Raw genomic sequence first — 22,332 nt, 5'->3', positions numbered from 1 at the left:
TAGACCTTGTCATGATAATCTTTTTCCAAGAGAAGTGGCCTTTTAAATACAATTAGAAGGGAAAGAAGGGTTTAATTTTGGCAAGGGGAAAAATAGAATCTAAAGAGAGGCTATGGCTTCTAGGAAAGCCCAGAGACAGAGGAGTTGGAAAAAAAAAAAAAACACTGCCTGAGAGTATCCCCACAGGAGATGTGTCTGGAGGGCTGGCAAGGGATTGCATTCTGAGGGGATTTGTCTTCATAGACCAAGTAAAAAATTTTTTCTTTACAATAAGAGCAGTGAGAAGCCACAGGAGGCTTTTCAAGGAAGGAGTGTCCAAGAACAGTTGCTAAGGCCCTGCCATAAGATGCTGTCTGCATTTCAAGGTACCTGCATTACCTGTCTGCAGGTATCAGCTGCAGCCTCCGTGCCAGCCTGCAGTTGTATCATTAAGATGCCCCCCTGCTAATTCTGACACCACACGCACTGTGTTATCTTGGAGAAATTACTTAGTTTAGTGTTTCTCAACTTTGGTTTCCTATTAGAATAAACTAAGGAGCTTTAAAAACACCCGCGTCTGCCTCCACCTCCCAGACAGCCTCAACTCAAGCTGTGGGGGTTGTTTTATAAAGCAACTTCTGGTGTTTCTAATGTGTCTGCAAGATGGGGATCCGTCAACTATCACTCAATGTTTTTGTTTCCTTATATTTGAAATAAGCTGATAATCATGTTCCCTGAACCTTGACGGTTCTGTGAGAGGGTGATACACAATGGTACCGGAAATCACTTAGCATGGAGCTGAGCGTGTAGTGAGAATGAACTGTACATCAGCTGTGCATGCACCTCTTCTAAGTAGCAGATCCATGAGAACAGCTTTTCCCTCTCGGCTCTCAGACTGGTGCTTTCCCTACACAATGGTTCTTTTCCATTAGCTGGTTATAAAATGCTGTTGTATTGGTACCTGGCAAGGGTTCCCTGCTTTCTGCTTATAGATATAGTAAAAATGTGTTTGCATCAGCTCTACCAAAGGTGTGTCCTAAATTATTTATGTTGCTTTTTGCACTCTTTCATGAATACAAATTTGTTTTCTTCTCTCCTTCCCCTATCAATCAGCTTTCCTCAACACCATTAGCATTAAAAAACAAAACAAAAGGAAAGCCAAAGTGCCTAACAATAGCAGCAGCAACAATAACAACAAAATCCTCATTTAAAGGAAGGTGGCACCTTTAAATGCAACTGTAGATGAAATTTTTAAAGGTTGACCATGGTTACAGCGATGCATTATCTCTTTAAAACAAAAAATAAATTGTGCTACATGGAATAAATGTAGAATCAAAGTTTTAAGTCATGTCATTGCATTCTCTATAGAAGTCCCTAAATAGAAACAGTGTTTGATACTGTCTGCCTGAGTGACACTACCTGCGACCCCCATCCTTGAATCCTGAGGTGATAGATAACTTCGAAGTTGGTGGGCTGAGTAAAGTGTGGATCATAGCAGGCTTCGTTTTTTCTGTCTGACTTGGGTTCCTGGGTAGATTCACTGTTAAGAGGCTATAAACTCAGTCTCTAGAGTTCTCATAATTTACCATATGTTATAAACAGTACCCATATATTATGATCCAGCATCTCTTTAGCATTTGAGAATGATTGATTTTCCATTATTTTGTATTTCCTCAAATGTCCTCTGGTTAAGTCATGTACGTCCACCCCGTAACTGTCTTGGGGTCAGTAGAGCTGGTAACCACAGAATCACCATTTTTGAAAGTGTAAAACCCTATGTTGAATTTGTTATTTTGTTCTTAACAGTTTTTTTAAATGATCTTGACACATGTCTTCTCCAATGAATGGAAGATACCAGCACGACACTATTTAAGATGACCATAATGCTGACCAGAGCTTCACTTTGGTCCATCACCATCTTTGGTCATTTCAAGTCCATGAAAATGCTGACTTGCATTCCTTTCGGTACAATGCTTAGCCACAAACACAACTGGCAAATCATTATGTCAAATAAAAGCTAAATCAAAAGTGTAAAACACAAGGTATTCAATAATTCAAATATAAAAATATAATGCAAAAATAAATTATAAATTATACAGTTGTATTAAATATTGAATATTTTGATTTTCTAATGTATCTTTGATATGTACTAGGTTTCAATGCATCAAGATATGAACACTAGCACTTTGTTAAAAAGTATATAAAATATACAGTGTATTTAACAGTAACCATTATTTTCTACTTGGCCTGGGAAAATGATAGTGCTGCTGTTTCTTCAGTAATGCTACCTGACAAGAGGAATGGAATTAACTGCCTCTAGCTTCCAAAATTATGCCTTATTGTTCCAAAGTACAAAAATCCTCGGTGTGATTAACATTCACTGTTTTTATTAATAATGCTTAGTTGAATTCCACTGCAAACTCTCTGAGGAAGATAAAACTTTTTTTCTCTCCAAAATGCTGTGCTATCTGCAGTGTCCTCACCTTGGAATTTTTAACTATAGGTGTGTCTGAATCCAATTTGACCTAAATGGCTTGGTGAATTGAAGTGGGAAAAAAAAAAGCTGCTTCCACTTTCTAGGACATTGAAATATTTCCATCAAACAGCTTCTAAACATATGGGTCAAAAATACATTGCAGTGACTAAGGTAAAGTCTGCCTACAGGGGAAAATGAATTAACATTTAACAAACACCTTTAAGTGCCAGGCACTTAACAGTTTCTAGTTCATCTAAGTCTGAGAATGATGATGTAAGTTAAATGCAAGTAACTCTATTTTTACAGTAAGGAAAATAAACTCTCCACCATGTATGTAGCCTGCCCATTATCATCCAGCTGGCCACCCAGCCAATAGCCACTTTGATACAGGGTGCAGCCAAAGGGGGGTGCCCAGGAAAGATTTGGAATGGTGTCCAGAACTCAAAGTGTACAGGAATATTGGAGGAAATATTAAGATGTCCTCCCCCCCACCCCAGGTGTCAGTTAGGGGAAGGGTTGAATGGAGCAGGGCCATTGAGAGCTGTTTTGCATAGCAACAGTTTTGCAGCTAACCTCTGGAATGGTTATTTAACGTATCTATAACCTTTGGTTTCATAGATATGTTAAATAGCTGTGGCCAAGTTTTGGGCCAGGGAGAAGTGAGTGGCGGCTAACCAGGCTGGAACCGGGGCTGCTTCTCTGAGAGAGTGCCTGCGAGAGAGGTATGTGGCTTTAGCAGAGTGAGGACCCCCCTCTTGGCCAGGTGAGGGGGAGAGCCACGCTGTTTTGGAAAGATGTAGACCCCTGTAGCCATTAGGAGGGAGAACCATGTGGTTTCAGCAGAGTGCAGACCCCCTCTTCGCCAGGTGAAAGGGAAAACCACACAACTTTGCCAGAGTGGAGATCCCTGCGGCTAGGTGAAGAAGAAAGACGTGCGCTTTTGGTGGAGTGCGGCTTTGGGAGAAGAGGCCCACGCAGCTTTGGCGTGCGCCCTTTGGCTGAGTGGCCTGGAAACCAGGAGAGACTTTGACTAGGACTTGGTACAAAGAACTCTTGCCAGTGAAAGGTGCCACATGACTTTGGATTAATTGGAGATCCTGCCTGGACTGGCAGGCGCAACAGCTCACGTACCAGCGACCTGAAAACCGGACGTGTGCTCTTTTCCTGATTTACGGTACCCGGAGTTGGGGCAGTAGGAGAAGAGAGCGCTGTGTGTGTGTGTGTAGGTGTATACCCTTAAAGACTTTAATATTTTAAGGAAGGCATTAGGCCTAAATAGCATTAAATAAACATTTTGTTTCCTTTTCACAAATCTCTAGCATTGAGAGATGTCTTTCCAATTGGCGGCGGACAGAAGAGCCCTATAGATATTAGTGTATCGTCCTTGGGAGGGGCCCCTGTTTTCTGTAGCAGTTTTTGGCATCCCTGGGTGGGCCAAGTATTGCTCCCTCCCTGGACCTTTGTTCGGTAACAACTTCAGAACCAAAAACTATCCCTCCAGCCACAGAGACCTCAACTCAGCAGACGTTTCTGTACCAGCGTGTCAGTTCTGCTCTTAATAAGAGGCAATAAGAGGTACATGGTTTCTTGCTGCATTTTCAAGACAATTTTCAAGTGGCTGGAATTTGTAAAAATTCACCCAAGAAGGTCCATGCATTTTGTTTCCTTCTGCTAAAGGTTTTAAATGTTAATAAGTTCAGAAACTCAGAATGTAAAATTTCTCTCCTGGTCGTTTCTACCACATATTTTGAGGGGATGGCCCACATGGATGTTCTTTGTTACCTTTAGAGTGATACCACGTGTCCAAATGTGGTCACAAAGTTGCAGAATGTGCAAGGGGAAAAAGACCTTCGAGATCACTGGATCTAAATCTCTAAATTTACATTCAAGGAAATTGGAAGCAGAGCTCACTGAGGAGAAATAACTCCTTCACAGCAGGTCTCAATCTAGTCAGAGAGCTAATTAGTATAAGAACCGGAATGAAAACCCAGGTCTCAGAGCACCTGACTTCCGTGGTTTTTCAACTGTATTATAACTAGTGCTATAACTGAAGAGTTATTTTACCCATCTCTTTATATTTCTCTAAGTTCTTGAAGATATCTGCTCCACTTAATTAAGTTATAACACTCCTTAAAATAATGAGCCAAATTTAACTTGTTTCTAACTTGGGGATTGAAATTGGAGTTCTAAATCATGCCCTGGGTGCTTGTGTATTTCTCAGTTGAAGTAACCTAATTACTAAAGAAGTCTTATTGTTTTTACCAGGCTGAAAATTGACTTAGTTGATTTCAGTGCCATCCACTTAAGCCGTGTTTTCTTTAGTCAATTGATATTTAATTATTACGACTTACCTTCTCAATCTCATTGCTCTAAGAAGCCCAAATATATGTAGAACACATTGAACTAGATGAATAAAAAGCATTTCCTGTTACAAAAAGGAAAAAGAAACCTAAATTTACTCCATCTCTGCAAAAACTAGGAGCATGAGAAATGACTGCATTTTTTGTCCAAATATATTTACTTAGTACTAATATTTTTGTTCTGCTAGTGAAGAATGAATTTTTATTTATTTTCTCTACAGCCAAATAACATTGTAAAAAACAAATATTCTCACTGTGGACAATTGAATATTACTAACTTCTTACACAGATTTCTTAAACACAATATTTTATTCCCTCCATGAGAAGTCAGGTGGTACATTGAGCTGTTAAACTGATTCATGCTTAGACCAGCAAAAAAAGGCAGTAAGTGGCACTGAATCTTTCATAAATGCTACAGAGACTATTTCAGTCAGTGTTTGCCCCTAACCCTGCTATTTTGTGTCATAATGCATCATTACATACTGATGTTTGCTCTTGTGCAAGTCAGCAAAAAAAGGGATTACACAGTGTACGTTGGCTCTTTGCTTAAATTAGCTGTGTCACTTTTGATTTGTTATGGTATGGACTATGTTTCAAGACTTCTTAACACGCACAGCTGTGGCACAAACCTACATAGCTGCCCCCCAGGGGTTTGGTGTTTTGTCATCTGTGGCCTGAGCATTTCAAACATTTTTTTTACTTCAGTGAAATAATTTTTTAACTCAAACATTTTATTAAATTTGCTGAGTAGCATTGGTTAATGACAGTATGTGTTTCAAGTGTACAATTCTATAACACATAGTATGTGTATATTGCATTGTGTGCTTACCACCCAAAGTCAAGTCTCCTTCCATCAGCATCTATTTGGCCCCTTCACTCTCTTCCTCTTCCACCTCCCTCCTTTCCCCTCTGACAACTAACACAGTGTTGTCTGTGTCTATGGGTTCACTTGTTTTGTTTGCTTATTTGTTGGTATGACCTGTATCCCATGTAAGAGTGAAATCATATAGTTTGTGTCCTTTCATTTTTCTCCATACCCTCTCCAACACTTATACTGTTTTCAGAAACAAATTTAAATTTATGTAAGAATTTATCACATATTAATAACTTTTCAATTGAGGAGAGAAAGAGTTTGGCTTTACAGGTAAAATAACATAAAATCATATTTGAAAAAGAAAAGAATTGATGGTGCACATTCTAATGAGTGCGTTTGTATTGTAAGGAACTTTCTGAAGTCTGTGCTAATTCTCCCAAAGATTGAAATGTAACCAGGCCTGTTACTTTTGTCTTTCCCATGCATTTGTAGCATTTTTCTACTGACTGAATTTAGGAGTTTGGGTTATGACAGCCCTCAAATGCCTCCTTGTTTTCATCCCTATTTGTGCTTTATGATGTATTTGGAAGTTATTTTCCCATGATTGCATTTGAGAACAGCAAATAGTGGGTTTCACAGGCCTAACAACTTCAACTGATTTCACAAAAAGGGGGAGATGTTGTGAACCAGACCGCTCTGCCTGGTTTCAGGAATTGTAACTCTCTATCCCCTGTGGCTAAGGATGACTCAGAGACAACCTCTAGAATGCGAACTGCAGGAGACAAAGCTTGCCTCTGGTAGCAAATGCTGCCTCAGTTTTCTCTCTTCCCCTAAAACATGGTCAGAAGTCCTTGACCGTTAAGACCCCTAAGAGGAGGGGCAACCTAGACCAGACACAATCACTTGGGAGGCCATCATGGAAGAACCTGGGGAGCTGCGACAAAGAGGGAGCAATGGGCTCTCCCCCACTCAGGCTTTGACAAAGCCCGAGTCCCCATGTCCTCTGGGAGAAGTACTTCCTGGCTCTAGTCCCCTTAAGTCTGAATACCTGATGGGGAGGGGTGCAGCTCCTTGCCTTTAGAGTATGTCTGGGGAAAAATCTGGCATCACAAAGATTTCCTGATAAACCTGTGAAATCTGCTCTGCTAAGAGTGCTTTCACTCATATGTTAAGGGTTCCAGCAGGAAACCCTAAAACTCTTCCTGACAGACTCTGACTCAGACTATCTACTGTTTGACCCTTGCCGCCCTGTTTTCCTGTGTATTACAACCCAATAAAAGCCCCTGGAGGAGGGGGCTCAATGCCTTTTTCCCCTGAGAAACTGGCCACTGCTCAAGGCCTTTTTCCTCTGGGAAACTGGCCACCTTTCCTCCCCAAGCAGATCATGTCTCTGTCTTGTTTACTCTCATCTGTAGCACACAGGGGGACTTGCTAGGAAAGTCGTCTTCACATGTTGTCATCTGTCAAACTTTTGGTAGGAGGTTAAGTTACCTTATAGACTCATTATGAAATAAAATAGGAAAAAAATTAAATATGAAATGGCCTTAATTAGCATTTAGTCTATTTTTTTATTCTTATTGGTATTTTAATATCTAGGTGCAGTGATCAGTTCAGATGTTATTGATCATGTTATTGTGATCAATAATCATGTGTCAATAATCACATTATTGATGAAGAATTCTCTGCCATCAAGGATGTTTATGAACATCAGATTATTCTGGACATTTCCTACAAATATTCTACCTGTGTTTTTACTTATTGCCCCAAAAGTATAACCTAGAAATAATAGCTGAAGTAGTAATGTGTGTACTAAATATGTTTGCCTAATATGCCTGGGTCAGTAGTCTAGCATTTTATTAGTCTCAATCTGCCAAGAAAAAATATTTTTTTTCTATTTTAATAGATTTGTTTCTTAATTATTTCATGAGTTAAAACTCTGCTCTAGGCTCTAGAACAATTCCTCACTATATAAAATAGAATAAAATACACTACTTGTTCTCACAGATTTATTGCCTAGTGGGAAGATAAACATTAGTAAGCATAGAGTATACTGCTTAAGAGAATAGGTAGAATATGGAATCAAAAAGACCTGAATTCAAGTTCAAGTTCTGCTACATGCTATCTGAATATTCTAAAACGTGTGTTATGCCTGTTCAAGCACATGTGTATGAGGTAGAAGAGATCATGTACTTAAAGTGCTTAGCCAAAATTGGACTCAGAAGACACAGATGATAAGTAGGGAAGTTAAAGAGGTTGGTGAGGAAATCATTTACATAACAAAATTCAGGAACTAAACTAGGACAGTGACTATTTTCTGACATTGGGCATAGAGAAAAGGAGCAGAATTTAAGTGATTTTAGGTTTTATGATATATGTAGATTGAAATAAAATTTTCAAGTAAATTAGTTACTAATAGGAAAAAATCAGTGAGTAATGTTTGTGTCACATACACTAGAGATAATATCTGTCATTTTAGGGGGTCAATTTGTGACTTTTAGAAGGAAAAAATGTGAGAAGTTTCAAGTCACATAAAATGAAAGTTTGGGTGCATTAATCATTTTTAAACAGGAAATAAGCAGAATATTTCATAAAAAGAGTTAATATTTAAATGGCTATTAAGGCAAGTCTAAGAATAAGCTGTCCTGACAATATAGTCAATTTAAGACTATGTTTATAGTGATTCAGAATTGCTAACATAAAGACTATTTTTTAGAACATTTTACAGCCATGTTATAGCTTTAAAATATTGTTAAAATGCATTTTTGAGATTAAAAAGCAAATGGAAATGTATTTTCTCCCATCTATTATCTAGATAGTCATAATTCACATAAATTTAGACACCACGTAGCTATTACTTCACTTGCATTTACAGAAAATAACAAAAAATAACCTTTTGGGGTCAGATTTAAGATTCCAATACTTTAATGTTTGATACGGACAGATAATTATTAAAAGAAACTCCTCCCTCTCTCTCTCTGCATGTGTGTCTTGTCCTCACTCAACTCTCTTACTCTTTAACCCAATTTAGTTCTTCTGTGTGAAGCTGAAATAGGTTGTTGTCTGATTGAAGATATAATGGATAATCAATCATATGGAGAAAAGAGAAGTATTTAATGATTCCTAAGCAATGTCCACTTTTACTGAAATTCTTTGTACAAGACAAAGGCATGGCTTTTTCATATTTGCCCATGGAAGGAAGCTGCTAGTGAGAAATTAAAGTAAAAAAAGCAGAAAAATGTCAAACCATTTATGTTCCTAAAAGGTAAAATAATTTCAACTTTCAGATCAACACAGATGAAGGCAAGGAAATCTTTATAGTCTTTACAAATGTTTTTTCCCCCTTCAGTAGTATTCATAGCACAAATGCATTTACAAGATGTTAAATCACATACTTTTGAAAAGTTAGATTAAAATGGGGAACAATTTTCTTACACATTCAAATCCACTTCCAGGACAAACATAGTCACTTTTCAGACGTGTGTATCAAGTCAGCTCCTAATGGGGGCTGACATGGCATTTTGCAGGTCATTTACTGCATTGGCACTGATTGTGCCAGGTACACCAGGGAAATACGGAGAGATCCAGGGATTCAGGAGGAGGGTTGCCTGGATAACCTTCCATGGCTTCCCCAAATTATGGTTCAATGCAAATACATGAATTCCTGAATAAAAAGGGCTTTCAACAATACGAACTCTCCATACAAGAAGGAGGAAACATATTTATTTCATTTTTGTAAATAAAGCCATCAGAGAAACACAGTGTCTGGCATGGAGTCGCATTCGATTGCTACTCACTAGATGCTTTATTGCAAAACCCAGGAAAGGAGCCAGCCAGGTCAAGCAAAGAGCCAACACCCTTTCACAGACTTCTTCACTAGCCCTTTTAAAGCCACTGCTGTAGAAGCTGGATGTTAACTAGCTTCATTATTTCCAGGGGAAAGGCCACAGACTTCTTTTTTCTTTCTGCGACTCTTATTTCTGAATCATTACCTCCCTGGATCTCACCACAATTTTGTAACATCTAATTTTAAAACAAACGCTTAATCCATAATTCTTAGGGAGGTTCTCCTTTACTGATTTTATCCAATCAAATGTGGCTACAATGATTGCTCCCACCCTTCATGCTCCTCTGCAATGTGATTGGCTACTCCTTTGGGAAGTGATGGGAACCGTTCCTCTACATTCTTGAATTACAGCCTGGAACTGAGGTCCATGGCTGCTTTACCGATACAGTTTGGCATAAGATATATTCCTTTTGGGGTTCCAACATATAGTTGTCCTGGTAGCTACTGTTTCCTCTCTTGGAACTCATGATTCAGGGAAACCAATCTCCATATAAAAATCTCGACCACCCAGAAATCTCTAAGACGTGTTGAAGGCCAAGCTGACCTATGAAAATGCAGCTCTGAGACCAGGAGATGATCCATCCATCCTAAGTTGTTCCAGCCTTCCCAGATACAAACCATGACAAAAGAAAAAACTAGAACAATTTAGTAAGCAGTTTGATGTCCTTTATCCATGGATGGGGGAGTCTGACAGTACCTCACAACAGCTGAGCACTCTTTTAGAGGGACTTTGGGCAAGAGCACGTTTTATTGAATGTCAGAGGCAATAAGAAGCAACATGCATGTGAGGAGTAATTGGCTAGGTGGTCCAGAATACCCACATAAAGTTGGTGTGTTCTGTTTTCTAGGGCAAGCTAAGCTAGCTAAAGCCAGGTTGGAGGATTGTTACTGGTGTGTGTTAGGTTTCCTTGACGGAGAGGTGTTTCCTGTAAGCATAGGCTGACTTAGGTTTAGGTTGTGATGGAGGACAGGATACTAGGTTAGCTTTTATTAGGTAGGCTCATTATACAGATTAACTTTTGTCCTAGACGTCTGGTTTGTCAGCCCATTCAAGTTTCATATTATTCCTGACAAAACTGCCATTAACAGCAACTACATGAGATATTTGGAGTAATAACTGCTATCTGAATGTCATGTACACAAAGACCCAGGAGAGGTAATAATATATTACCATTTTAAGATATACAGTCTTGGAATTACTTGGTAATGCAATTGTAAGTGACAAAAGCAATGAATGACACTCACTCTCTACCTTTTTGCTACCCTAATTACACTGCAGTTCATTGTATAAGGGATTTGGCAGTTGCTAAATGAATTGAAGCTACCCACTCAAAGTTCAAGAAATTATACACATGGATTGTTTAACTTTTTTAAAAATATTTATTTATTTATTTATCTTTAGAGGGGAAGGAGAGAGGGAGAAACATCAATGTATGGTTGCCTTTCCTGCGTCCCCTGCTGGGAGATGGCCTGCAGGGAACCAGCCTGCAACCCAGGCATGTGCCCTGACTGGGAATCGAACTGCGATCCTCTGGTTTGCAGGCCCGCGCTCAATTCACTGAGCTACACCAGCCAGGGCGGATTGTTTAACTTTTAATAATTGCATTGCTAAGTTTATTTTTATACCATCGGGCCAGTTGCTGTGTGATTTATAAACATCACTCAGATTGCAGTTCTCAAATAAACAATTTTTTTTAATTTTTAAAAGATTATTTATCTGTTTGTTTATTTATTTATTTATTTATTTATTTTTAGAGAGAGGGGAGGGGGATGTAGATAGAGGAGGGAGGGAAACATTGCTGTGGGGTTGCTTCTTGCATGCCTCCCATTGGGGACCTGGCCTGCAACCCAGACATAGGCCCTGACTGGCAATAGAACTAGCAACTCTTTGGTTCACAGGCCTGTGCTCAATCCACTGAACTATACCAGCCAGAGAACAAAAACTATTTTTAAAGCTACAAATGATGAAGACTCACTGAAAGATATCTTGAAAGAAAATGTGAACTGTGTATCAAAATTTTCATAAAAGTTATTTAATGTCACCACATTATACAGTATCACAAAATACTCACAAGTATTGATTTTGATTCCCTCTCTTCGTGAATTTTGACTATCGGGGAAGGTTGGAGAGTAGATGGTTCAGACGCATAGGTAGCACAATTTTTAACCTCTCAGAAATCACTCAAATTTTACTTAAAATTCACTGCTGATGAATCAGTTGGACTTTGTTGGTGCTACAGGACAGAGAGGAGCCTTAGTGAAGTAGTGATTGTCTAGAAATTTATTGGACAGTGTTGGTTCTTGTGACAACTAGACAAATAAAATCTTTTCTTTACTACTTACATTTTTTATGTTTTCAAATTAATTAAATCTCTGTGAGTTTTAGTACTCTGATGTATAAAATAAGAAATATAAAATGTATTTATAGGGTCCTCCTCCTCTCTCTCCCCCTTTTTTAAAATTCTATGCCAAAGAGTTTGGTACCTCAAAATTCTCAGTGAAGACAAATTCTTTTTATCCCTTAACCTCCAATATACTTCCACCCTCACTTTCTTCTGCTTTAGTCAAGATATGTTTTCTTACCTTTTCTTAGTATCTTCATTCACGATTCTTGTCCACGAATTCAGTGCAACTGAACACTGTGTCTACTTCTGTCTAATTATAAATACATACTACACCCCAAGGTTCTTTGACTGGCATCTTCCTGAATAATGATGACTAAGATAAATTGAGTAATTATTAAGCAAGAAGCGTTATTTTCAGATATGTATACTTTGGTATCTTTAACCATCTAAATGCAGATATTGTTAATACACCTGCATTACAGATGGGGGTTTCGGGAGGACAGACGGAGATTCACTTGCAAGAAGTCAGAAAGGCAGAATGGGACAGAGTTCTTCAGATGGATCAAAGTGCCCAGACAATGTTCCCTTTCTGAGAGCAAGTTCCAACACTTCTAATAAGTAAGCCAAATTAGCATTTTGTTTGTTACGTGATTGTTTCTCAAATTGCACTCCATAATTAACTCCACCAGAATTTTCTTCAATGCTTCTTAAATGACTCTTGGGCCCTCATCTTTGACTTAGAAACGAGAAGCTCTAAGCCCTGGCTGGTGTAGCTCAGTGGATTGAGCGTGGGCCTGTGAACCACACGATTGCGGTTCGATTCCCAGTCAGGGCACATGCCTGGGTTACAGGCCAGTTCCCAGCAGTGGACTCACAAGAGGCAACCATACATTGATATTTCTCTCCAGAGCTCTCCCTCTAAAGATAAATAAGTAAAATCTTTAAAAAAAAAAAGAAAAGAAACGAGAACCTCTGGAACTGGGGTGCAGGAATGTGAAACTTTAAAAACCATTCCAAGTGATTCTTGACATAATAAAGTTTTGGGGCCTTTGTTTTATGCCTATAACAAACAAACAGTCATTTCACAGAGTGTTCTTAACTATTTAATCCCTACCTGCACCCGGTGTTTAAGTGTAACAGGTCCAGGCTCAGGAAAATGGATACAAGGGCGTCTGCCTTCTGTCACTGCCACACTCGCACTCTCATTAGGGTTCTAAGGTGCAGTCTGCTCCCACACTTCTTACAGTTTTCTATAATCAGTCAGTCAATTAGTCACCTTTCTCATAACATTTTAATATTCAACAGTATTTATTAAAAGAGAATTACTGCCCTGGCTTGTGAGGCTCAGTGGTTGAGTGCCACCTGTAAATCAAAGGGTCACTGGTTTGATTCCCAGTCAGGGCACATGCTTGGGTAGTGGGCCAGGTCCCCAGTAGGGGGCATGAGAGAAGCAACCACACACTGATGTTTCTCTCCCTCTTTTTCTCCCTCCCTTCCCCACTGTCTAAAAATAAAAAAATAAAATCTTAAAATAAGTAAATAAAAGAGAATTCTTGTGGGTTGAGTTCTATGCCACCCTCAGTTCCATGTGTGAAAGTCCTAACCCCCAGTTCCTCAGGATATGGCTGTTTACAGATACACCTTTGAAGGAGTAGTTCCTTTGTGAAATATAAAACTGAATGCAAAAAAGAACTAATGAGATAAACAAACAAAAACTCATAGCTACAGACAACAAACACTATGGTAGTTACAAGAGGGTAAGGGAAAGTGAGGGGAGGTAACAACAATAAAGGGTATCAGATATATAGTGATGAAAGGAAATTTGACTTTCGTTAGGAAACATACACCATAATATACAGAGGTTGTATTATAGAAGTCTATATTTGAAATCTATACTTCAAACTTATATAATTTTATTAACCAGTGTGACCCCCCAAAACTTAATAATAAAAAGTTAATAAAATTCAAACAAACAAAAATATGTGTATTAATGTCATATAAATGCAATAACTCTATTAGAGTTGAAAAATCTACTTTACTATATCAAAATCTTCATGATGTGGGCAAAACAGGCATCAAATTACTTTCACTATCTTAGCTTTACATCTAAAACTATATGAAAAGAAGTACAAATACATTTAAATTCAAATAAAGTATTAGCTTTCATAGTCTAAGAAAATAAAAAGCTTAAAACACATTATTTTCAATTCTGTTCAATTACAAAAATGGTTTATTTATTCCTGTACAGAAGATTTTGTTGGAATAATGTCATTCAATGGATTCTTTCATAAATGCCTGCCTCTAGCTAAGAACAATTTAAAACCAAAGCATGCAAACAAATTTTAATGTGTGTCACTAGTTAAGGATGTACACATGTCATCTGTTTCTGTGAAGAGCTGGTATAAACAGTGTGTTGTCTTAGGAACACAGCAGTTTACCTAAATGAATATGAATTACTACAGTATTATTGAAATAAATGGTCTTGCGCCAGGGATATTGCAGCCGGACCTCAAGGTGCGCAGTGTCCATGCATTATACTAGGCACATCCAGATTTATTCTCTTTAAATCCATTTTGACAACACTTAATGTTTTACTTTTATTTTTTAATAACCAAAGTTGTCTTTCACATGTGCCTTTTATGGTTGGACATTGGTGACTTAAACATTTTTGGGAGAAGAAAGAGGTAGAAAGCAGAGAATATGTATAATGGTTTTATCTGGAATTCTGTTTAAAATAAGGATTAAATTAGAGAGAAAGTAAAAGGAAACTATACATTTTTTAAGTATTATAAGCAGCAGGATGCTCTCCTAAAATTGTTTTTTAAAGATTTTATTTGACATGTATATGATACACATGTGTATTCATACATTAAAATATGGACACTAACATAAGATTGTGTTTCAAATTTATTAAATTTTATCTCAAAATATTTCATTTGTTTTCTTTATTGATAATATTGGATTGTTGAGTGCATTGAAAATTGTTAAACTTGACCTTACTCTTATTCTAACCTTAACCCAAAACCAAAAAAAAAAAAGAAAAGAAAATTGTTAAACTTACCTGTGTTATAAAAGAGGAAATATATTATTTGTGTGACTATAATTATAAAAAATTATATTTTCTGTATCTATTATGTCTAATATAGCCCATTGAGGAGGTTAAATAAGGAATTTACCTCATGATCTATTTCTCCACGTGTCTGTCTCTGTATTTTCTAAGTCAATCTCTTCATCTATCCATCTATTAATCAACAGATTATTATTTTTATTTTTTCTGCAAGAAAAATAAGTTGGTCAGAAAAAGATCTTTTGGGAGGAATTTTTACAACACATTGGCATATATACTTTTCCTTTCTCTTCTTTTTTAACCTCTGGACTCAAGGGAAGATAGATATTGAATTGACCACACACACGCTCTAGGAACCCAGACGTAGCTAAGTTGGATTCCATGCCTCCAGAGAGAGAGTTGATTATTTAACTTGATTACCTTTCAACTTGAATCTTCTGATTTACATCACCTAAATTAATCTTTCCTGGTGGGCAGCTCATTTGGCCTCAGTCACACTGTTTGCACAGCCAAAATGATATACTTNTTTATTTTTTCTGCAAGAAAAATAAGTTGGTCAGAAAAAGATCTTTTGGGAGGAATTTTTACAACACATTGGCATATGTACTTTTCCTTTCTCTTCTTTTTTTCTCCCTCTGGACTCAAGGGAAGATAGATATTGAATTGACCACACACACGCTCTAGGAACCCAGACGTAGCTAAGTGGGATTCCATGCCTCCAGAGAGAGAGTTGATTATATAACTTGATTACCTTTCAACTTGAATCTTCTGATTTACATCACCTAAATTAATCTTTCCTGGTGGGCAGCTCATTTGGCCTCAGTCACACTGTTTGCACAGCCAAAATGATATACTTAAAAATGCCACTGTTTTAAATTTTAAATTATTAACTTTATTTTGAAAAATCTCATAAGTCTAATTTTTCTCTAAGAGAGATTACTTGAAATCATCTCATTTTAAGGCTTATAAATTAAAAGATTTTTTTTTACTAATTAGTACACTCAACAATGAATAGCCCTGTTATATTTCAAATATGCTCAGACCCTGTTTAATCTGAAAAACCATAAATTATTCTTTCAACTGTTATTTTTTTAAATTTATTGAGCAATAAGTGCATTTTGTGCACTGTAGTTTTCTTTTCTTTCTTACTTCTTTTTTGTTAAATTCAGGGATCTCTTAATCATTTCTCTAAAAGTCACCTGAATAAAATATCTTGGCATATGAAAATGCACCCGATGTAATCCTACCCACTTCCCGGGTTCTACAAGCACAAGTGTATCATTTAGGTAATGCATGTTCTCAACTGCAAGAATTTCAAGTCTTCTGAGAAGTAAAAAACTGATAAAATTTTGTCTATGTGATTTCCTCAAATCCACAGATACAAGGTTGAAAACCCAAAGTAAAACTTACTCTTTGATTTCCATTTTGTTAGAGGAAGTCGTTTAATAGATACAGTCTGTTACATAAGAAATTGAGTCTAAATATACAGACTATTTTCTTATGCTGGAGTACTTTAAATCTTTATATGTTTCATCTAGTTTATGCTTATTTTATTGATGTTTGAATTTTTCTAGGAGTAATGATGCTTCTGGGGAATTTACTATGTAATGGTAAGAAACTTATATATAAGTACTATTTGTGTATAAGATTATTAGGCTTTCAGTTATTTTGAAAATAAAAAGGACTTTTATAATGTCTTAAAATTATGGAAAACTTATGAGAAAATAAGATGTTAGGTGAATTCCAAAACATTTCTAGTAAAACTTTTACTTAGGGGCTTGCTAAGAAATAAAAGTGTGGCAGAAATATATTAAGGTCTTAAAAAGATTTAACATGAAAGATGTAATTCACATGAAGAAATGGAACAAATAGCTCCATTATGATTGTTTCATCTCAGGCTTCTAAAAAAGAAGTACTCAGATGAACTATTTCACTTAAAACACAACTAATTTGGACCTCTTCATACTGAATTTTTCCTCCTCACAGTTCCTTGAATTTCAGAGTCTAGTTTTATATACTGAAACAATGACAAGGCTGTGATAAATGTCTGCTTCACACATTTCACTAATAAATCAATGTATAAAGTACCACACTATGCTGGATTCATAAGGCACCCCCGGTAGAATTCCTTCCACCACTTCCCTATCATAATGAAGAAAACTGATTTTGAAGGAAGATTTTGCTTTCCTACCATTGTGATCTTCAAGGTTCTGAGTATCTGAAGTGTGTTCATACCAATGTCATGAACAAATTTAGATGCAAGCTTGAATATATGGATGTTTACAATAGTAAACGAACAAACAAACAAAAAAACAACCAAACAATCACTTAGAAAATATTTTAGCTCAATAAGCCCATAAAGTAGTAGATGAATTAAATTGTGGAGGTACTAGTCTGATAATTGTATGCTATAATGGTGAGAGGAGTTATACGAATTTGAGTGATTGATGCAGAATTCCAGTCGAAGCAGTTACTGTAACAGTGGCATTCGGTGTGGTACTCGTCTTCTTACATCTCAGTTTAACCAGCTAAAATATGGATAAGATGATTACATTTACCTCTGAAATTTGTTGTAAGGAATAAACACATAAAAACACAGAATATTAAGAACTCACTAAATATTATCTATGAAAATATTTATTTTTACTTAAATAGAATTGAGACATGTATATACATAATGAAACCCATATAAACCTATAGTGACTTAAATTAAATTTAAACACATTTTTCCCCTACTAGACATCATAAAAAAGAAATCCACAATTGTTCTTAGATGAAGTTTTGGGATAGGCAGAGCTGTGGGAGACAAGCAATGACAGGTTTGAAGAGTAGACTCTGAAACTGAGGTACACTGTTGCTAAAGAGCCAAAAGATGGGGAGGTACAAAATTCCAGGTTGTGCCAAAAGTCAAAGCTAAGGAAGTTGAATTTGGTTATTAAATTCAAGAAAATAGTGGAAGGTCATGAATAATTTTAAAAATCTAAGAGTCAGAAGCCCAGTAGAACAATAGCATGCATTGAAGTAAAGACAGGAAAAAATAGAAACTGGTTTTAAGTGTTTACACTGAATTAAATTCAAGGCTTGAAACTCCTTTCATTAGTAGCTTATTTTGTAGCATATGTATACATCAATTTTTAACATTAATGAATGTGTACCTACTGTGGAAATCGATTCACCCTCTCCTTCTCTCTGCTCCATGCTTGCTTTGAAAGTCTAAGTATCATCTTGACTTGTAATATTTAATGTGCACATTATATTATAGGTGGTCTTTTATCATAATCCAATTATAATCCACTTAAAGCATAGGTATCATATAATAAATACTAAAGTGAAATAAGCCAGCCATATTTCATGGCTATAAAATTTAAGGCAAACTTTCAGCATAATAGATATATAGCATAGATGACTCTAAAACTATTTTCTCGTTAGACCATAAATAGACGAATGAACTCACTTTTAGACATACTTTCCGTGAGACAACGTTAAACAGATGAAGGTAAAGAGTACATTTAAAAGAGATGGATAGAGGGTCTCCTAGCACTGCCACATGTGACTTGTTGATGGAATTAAAGCAGAAACAACTAAGTAGATGTTCAGAGGCTGAAAGGGCAGCTCCTTCCACACCCAGGGGAGGTGCTGCAATGTAAAGAAGAATATTGCAAAAGCTTAGGGGCCAGAGAGTTTAGATGACTATTCTTGAGTTGTCACTTACTTTCTGAATGTGGCTGGGCACATCATTTAACCATGTGGTCCTGTCAGACCAAAGTGAAAAATCTAGAAGAAATAACAAATATTGGATTACTATTTGCTTGTTGCAGTGCTTTTCAGAATACTGGAGAAATTTTTTTTGAAAATACAAACTGATGACATTTCATATACTTTAAATATGGGGAAATTCATAAAATGAACAAAATATGTCTGTAGCACTTGGAGATTTATGATAGTTGGGTACAGAAAGGATGGAAAAATAAATGAAGTTGACCCATTGTTAACAAAATCAAGGAATATCCTTTAAAATTCTCTAAGCAAATTTGAACAGAAATGCACACTAGTATTATATATAACAAAAATTATTTATGCCTGTGGTTTTGGTAGCTCAGTTTAAGAAAAAATACTGAAATTAAATATTTTATTTCATGGTTAAAGTGACTGTTTATTAGTTTAAGTAGGTTAGGATTTTAAATCTGTTAGGACTCTAAAGAGAAACTGAACCAAGAAGTTACAGCACACCCTCTATATTCTATCTCTTTGTAAGACATTGGCTTACAGGAGGTGGAGGCTGCAGAAGCCTCAAGACCTGAGGTCAGCAAGCCTGAGACCCAGGAGCACTGAGGTGTGGCTCCCATTCACATCAGTGCAGTGGGCAGGTGGTGAGGGCACATGTTACAGTCTGAGAGCTGGTAGGCTCAGGGCCCAGAAGAGATGATGTTCAATTTAATTCTGAAGACAAGGGGGGAAATGATGTTCCAGCTCACAATCTTCAGGCAGGAAAAATTCTCTCTTACCCAGGCTTTTTGTTCTAGCCAGGTCTTCAGCTGATTGGAAGCAGCCCAGCCAACTCAATGGGGCAATCATTGAAAGCACAACTGCTTTCCTCAGTCTACTGTTTCCCATGTTAATCTCATCCAGAAAAACTCACCCCCACACACCCAGAATAATGTTTGACCAAGTGTCTGGGCACCCCTGTGGCTCAGACAAGCTGACACAAACTTTAATATCCGTGTGTGGAGGATATTTCTCTCCCTCTTTCCTCTCTACTTTTTCTTAAAATTATTGTGTTGATAAATAAAATGGTTTTTGTGTATGTGTGTGTGTGTGTGTGTGTGTGTGTGTGTGTGTTCTTCAGGTCAGATATAATTAAAAGTAATCCTAACTACATTAAAAGTATGCCTTACATGAGAACTATACAGAAACAAACTCCAACATTTTACTTTTGGAGAGAGTAGAAAATTGAGAAAATTAGATTGTCATTGGAATCCAAATTCTTTGGATTGTCATTCATAGGTAAAATTATGTAATCAACAAATAATAATAATCTGTATTAATTAGAAAATATAAACATATGTTAACTGCTATCTAAATTTACTAGAATAGCATAGAATGTGATATTTTGAGGGAACTATACACCCAGAATTGTTAGCCCAGAAGGCACCAGGGAGCAATAAATACATTTAGAATTCACTCCATACCTGGAAGTTTAATAATGTCTCTCTTTGTGAAGGGATTCTATCTTAAATAGATTAAAATAACAAGGTATTATTTTTAAATTTGGTTATTCTCCAGAAATGAGTATCAATTTACTAATCTCTGTACGTCTTGTTGCCATGCCCATATGTTGGGGAAATCTTTCTCTCCTGAAGCCTGAGTTATATCAGCCAGGCACTATTCCACATGGTTACTGTACTTCTGAGGAAAGCATTCACTCAAGATAGATGATTCTGCTAATTTCAAGTTGACTGATAGAGATGTATTTTATTACCTGCCTGTATCTAGGGGAATCACTACCCACACAATGCACTCTAGCTCTGGCCTGGGTAGGTGGAATTTAGTGAACGGAATTTTCCAATCTCAAATGCCTAAATACTCGTCTCACATGAGTCATGTAACAAAGCAAAAATGCAGAAGCACAGTCCATGGACTATAAACGCAAGCACTCTAGTCATTGCCAAAGGCTGGAAATGAGTAAATCTCTACTGGAAGTTTGCAAAAATCTATAATGAGGAAATTAATGAAAAGGGAAGAGGGAAAAATACTCTTTTTCCTAAAATGCATGAGTTTAAGTTGGTTTAATTTTCACCCTATTCTAGACAAGCACTGCATTCATTATTATTAATTCCATAGACTGTACCTTAGATAAAGATAGACTATTTATTTAATAGTTTAGATGAACTTGATTTTTCTCTTTTGTGATGGCACCATGGCCTCCGTCTCATTTTACTCCTTGTATTGGCTTCTGTATGAAACTCACACATGAAAAGATTTAGATATACTTAGTAGGCAATAGATATTATGGGTAGCTCTCTAAAGTGGCATTTAATTTTCAATATGTTTTCAAAAGGAATACATTTTAAGAAACGTATTTAATGTTGACTAATGATTCTGAAATCCTGATTTATAAATAACATTTTCTTAGATGCAGAAATTAGGAAATTCTCAATTTTAAGCACACAACAATGCAGTCTAAAATCTGCAATAAACGGCAAAATTCTCCATGTGGGAAATTCTTTCTAATATATGATAACATTGAATAACTTAGAAACAAGCTCCCCTGATAAAAATCTAGCTCATCAAACACTCATTCCCTTGTTCAAGCATTTATTGAATGTTTTTGTAGGTATGACATTAATGCTTTAGCAAGAATATGTAAATAAAGAAATAAAATACACAGTACTTAATTTCTGGCAGCATAAAATTTATCTGCAGAGACTGTGAAGACTACAGAAAGCAAACCGCCTGGTAAATACTACATTGGTTCAGGGTGTTTCAGAAGTAATAATATCGACATTATTTAATGCTAAAATAATAACTCTCATATTCAAAAATATTCTATTGATTTAAACAAAAATACTCAGATATTTGTGATTCCAGAAAGTCAATTTAGTTTTTAATTCTAAAAACATAAGATGGCTCACAGATCTTTCAATATAGCAAGTAAAAAGCAAAAACAAAAAAAAAAACCTGTAATTATCTCAAAACGTATGGGATTATGTATTATAAAATTTCAAATCCATTCTTGATATATTTTAAACTAGATATTATATTTAGCATTATAAAATATAATTTTATTATACCAATAATTAATACTATATGTAATCATGGTACACTAGACAATTTTTAAATAAAATTAGAAATAGACAAAAAATTGCTAGGATCATCACTATTATTTAACTATAGTCCTTGTACAATATAACAAGAAAACACAATAAAAATAAGTATTGGAGAAGGAAATGCTGTTTTTTAAGACAAAATACTTGCCTATCAAATAATAAGTGCTCGCAAGGATGTGGAGAAAGGGTAACACTTTTTCCCTGTTGGTGGAATGCAGACTGGTGCAGCCACTGTGGAAAGTGGTATGGAGATAGCTCAAAAATTAAAAATGGCTCTGTCTTTTGACCCAGTGATCCCACTTCTGTAAATAGATCCAAAGGAACCCAAAACACCAATTGGAAAAAATAAGCACCTCTATGTTCTTTTCAGTGTTATTTACAATCACTGATATATGGAAGCAGCCCAAGTGTCCATCAGTAGATGAGTGGATAAAATAATTATGGGACATTTAAACAGTGGGATACTATTTGGCTATGAAAAAAGCTTTACTTTTGCAACAGTATGGATGGGCAAGGAGAACATTAAGCTAAGTGAATTAAACCAGTCTGAGAAACACACATACCCTGTGATTTCACTCATGTGGAATCCAAAGTACAAACTGAACTAACAGGCAAAATAG

The sequence above is a fragment of the Sturnira hondurensis genome, unplaced genomic scaffold, assembly GCF_014824575.4.
Source record: "Sturnira hondurensis isolate 20B ecotype Veracruz unplaced genomic scaffold, ASM1482457v3 Scaffold0015056, whole genome shotgun sequence".
NCBI classification, from domain to species: domain Eukaryota; kingdom Metazoa; phylum Chordata; class Mammalia; order Chiroptera; family Phyllostomidae; genus Sturnira; species Sturnira hondurensis.
The sequence above is the reverse complement of the archived record's forward strand: the minus strand, read 5'-3'. Positions refer to the sequence as shown.